This window comes from Rutidosis leptorrhynchoides, chromosome 3, assembly GCF_046630445.1.
Source record: "Rutidosis leptorrhynchoides isolate AG116_Rl617_1_P2 chromosome 3, CSIRO_AGI_Rlap_v1, whole genome shotgun sequence".
NCBI lineage: Eukaryota > Viridiplantae > Streptophyta > Magnoliopsida > Asterales > Asteraceae > Rutidosis > Rutidosis leptorrhynchoides.
Genome location: NC_092335.1, coordinates 422,925,821 through 422,929,493, shown reverse-complemented (window position 1 = coordinate 422,929,493; position 3,673 = coordinate 422,925,821). Strand labels below are relative to the sequence as shown.

The 3,673-nt window shown below is 36.1% G+C and overlaps 1 long non-coding RNA gene across 2 annotated transcripts; it reads left to right on the top strand.

Moving 5' to 3' along the window:
• Positions 1-792: 792 nt before the first annotated feature.
• Positions 793-1,651, top strand: LOC139898330 (uncharacterized). Of its 2 annotated transcripts, XR_011776965.1 has the most exons (4): positions 793-872; positions 1,134-1,183; positions 1,308-1,365; positions 1,495-1,651. It is a non-coding gene; the product is annotated as an uncharacterized lncRNA (long non-coding RNA). The 2 variants fall into 2 exon arrangements; XR_011776964.1 differs by lacking the exon at positions 793-872 and having other exon boundaries at positions 1,060-1,183.
• The last annotated feature ends 2,022 nt before the right edge of the window (positions 1,652-3,673 follow it).

Here is a 3,673-nt window from a genome sequence, read left to right as displayed (position 1 = left end):
AAGAAAGATTGCTTATTTGATAATATTTGTAATTTTTCTTACTTTTGGATTAAACATAGGGGTAAATTTAACTTAAGTCACAATATATGGCTTATTGACCCTCTGTAATGTTTGTCTGTTTTGCCCGTTTTTAGTTTCTTGCTAGCGGGTTTTTATTGAATTTCAACGTTCGAAAAAAAAAATATTTAATTATCCTTATATACTAAACCACACCCAGATTTTTGTCGTTGGATGTAATAAAACCTCCAAAGCGACATTATTGTCTCCTCTTTAAAACACGCTCCAACACACGCTACCTACCAAAAAATTCGTCTGCATCAAATATATCACCACACCCACCGCTACTGCCACCGCCAAAATTACGGCGGATATCACCACATCCAGCAGTTCTACCACCACCATTGCCGTTGCTAGAACCACCGCCGTCCCCACTGGTGCTACCAACAACATTGCTGCTACGGTCTCCTCCACAATCGTCGTCCTTGCTAACACCGATGGCCCTCACCGTCAGCCTACACCAAATCTTTCGATCGGCTCCTGTTTCTTCATCTGTTGTGCCTGACATTAGTTATTAAGGCTTAAATAATTGTGTTTGACTTTGATAAGGTAAACAATTTTTGCTTCACTTTCATTTAGGGATTTAATGTTTTATGGCTTCTAGGTTCTAGGTTTTAATATCCGAAATTAGATCGTATCATTGTTAGAATTTTTCGTATTTAAAAATATAAATAATTACATGAATGAAATTAGTATATTTAGTGACTTTTTGTTGTTGTTTATTGTTGAAATTCCAGCACCGAAAAATGCAGGTATAACTGGAAGGTGACGAAATTGGTTGTGAGGTTTTGTGACATTTAATACTTTTAGTTAAGGTAGGCTATGTATTGGTATTTACATGAAACTACTATATTGGTTGGATTGGCTACAAAAAGTAAGCTTAATCTTTTTGCTTCAGTATTAAAGCTTCAAATGGTCGCTTTGTAATATGTGTACAGCTTACTTAAATTATTAAGTTATAACGGTATTGATGAATTGTGTACACACAACAAATACAGATCAAATACACAGAAAAAGAAAAGATAATGAAAATTTGTATGGATGTATTGTTAGTCTTCTATAATCTCTCCTATCAGTTGTTACAACACCAAGAACTTTTGATGGGAAACGTCACATTAACTACAAGGTAAATTGTGTTTGTGACACTTATGATTTGCATATTCTATTTTAGTTGGACACATTTTATTCTAATAATTGTAATTGATGTCAAAAACTATATTAATTACTGATATCGAGTTGCGTGTCTGCAGATTAAAACGGGCAAGTTTACACTTTACGTTTGTCTTCTGGGTGTTCGTTCTTATACAGGTGCATTACTGATATTCCTAAGAGCCTTTTAAATTTGAATCTTTTAATTTGTTTAGTGTGATTTTGTTGTTGACTGAAATTAATCATTTTACAAATGGTTTAGTATTATATCTTCTAATGGTTTTGTAGAAAGCTTCAAATGATTTTGTAGAACCGCTCCATCTGGTCGAGTTTCGCACTTTGAAGACAAGAAAATGAAATGGTGTTTTCCCAGGTATGAGAATGCATCAAAATTATAGTTTGAACTGGGTGGGAATGACAGAGGTGTCAAATTTGCTTGGTTGGCTAAGAGGTAGCCAAAGTTATTGGAATCGACATTTTTTAGTTAATGTGTTGAAAAAAGTCAAGTTGATTATACAGGAGAGCTAAAAAAGTAGGTGTTGTGCGATTGAATGTCGATTATAATTGTTAGACTTATTTGTGTGATTATATGTGTCTCTTTGGTAGGAGCTTTTTATGGTATTAATATCAATGATACTTTTGCAGTATAAAATACGAGATGTTTCACTCCAAAATAAGTGAATTAGGGTAGCGATTATGTGTGTTGAAAGCTGAAAAACATGATAATGTTTTAGATGGAAAGTTTTCACAAGCAATTTAGAAGCAATGCATGGTGGATCATGCTTTAGTTTTATCTAAAGAGGGTCAGGAATTGTGAGGCAGAATCTTTAATTGGGGAAAATTATCACTGAAAAAGATAGTAATATTTGATAGTTATTATGTGGTAGTTGGCACAAATTACCCTTCTATACTAGATTACACCACAAATTTTGTCGATTGACTACTGGAAACTACAAACACCATGTTCCAGCCTTTTATTGTTTTCCCTACATTAAACAATCTCTTTTCTTCCAAATTAATCGCTCCTTCACTAACGGCAGCGACCATCGCCACCACCGCCATCACCGCCGCTGCCACAAAGCCGATTGCTAACGTCACGAACCTTCACTAGCCGAAATCAATTGTGCTGCTCCTCTTTTTCTCACCCTAATTATCTTCTCTCAATGATTCAAGCAACTCACCTTTCTCTTCATCTTCTACCGTCGGTTCCATCACCACCGTCACCACACCCATACTATTTTTTGCAATTAACTCCTTCGGTACTGCTATAGAGCGGCGACGGTGGCGATTGTGGAAAACGTGAGCAACAATGGTGGGACCCTGTTTGCTGTGCCTCGCCTAAAACAATTGTAAACTGAGGTTAAAATTGTGTATGTTTTACGTAAGACTAATCTACTACTATGTAAGTAACTAGAGGGGGGTGAATAGTTACTTAGTGGTTTCTTAAAACCCTTTCGAAATCTTTAACAATTAAAACATAAGTTTTAAGCGTGGAAGCGTTTGTGTTTGTTAATGCAAGTATGTAAAGAATGTAAGTGCACAAACACAAGGATTTATAGTGGTTCGGGTGGATGTTAACTAATCCACTCCCCGATTCTACGAATTGAGAGTTTTCTTCACTATGATACCCCAAACCCGGTGGAGTGTCCGGATACAACACTAGCTCCTCGATAAGCCGCTACTTATGAACCCTTACGTCCCTTTGAAGAATTCACAAACACCAAATGCTCTTACCACAAGATCCTAATGCTCTAGCCTAGTGAAATCACAACTACCTTCTAGATCCCTTTAAGAAGATAGCTTACAAGTAAACTTATAGCTAAGCTTACAATCACTCATAGTTCTTCAATAGGTCACACCAACTTAATTCCCAATGGAATTGATCAACTTCCTAGATCCCTTTAAGGAAGTTGAATCATTAAGTAAGATGGTGTTTCCTATCATACGAACTATCTAACTTCCTTGACCCCCTAAGGAAGTGTCTTACAAAGTAAACTTAAAGATACAAATGAAAAGTACAAAGTTTACATTTTAATTCTACTTAGTGTAAGTAGAATCTCTCTTTCTCTCTTATAATCTCTCCATTGATATGTGCTTGAGGCTTGGAAGATCAGTAGATATGACTTTGAAAGAATGTTGAAAAGAGGTAGTCTTCTAGTTTGGTAAAGATGTGTATTTATATTCCAAGAAAAACTTAACTGACAAAACTGCGGTCGAAGCACGGTCGACCTTGCAGGCAGCCGTACAACTTCTGTCAGCATTTCAACATATCCGTTGGAGCTCCTTTTTCTTTGAATTTTTGTCTTCTTTACCCAATATAGAGCCTTCAAAATATGCTTAATACACCTAGAAGTTAACTCCATTACTCCTTTGATCTTGGACATATGCATGGAGGTTGACATGTGCTAGCTAAAGAGGAAAGTCCAATGTCCTTGACCATTGTCATTGACTTCTTAATTGGGTAATT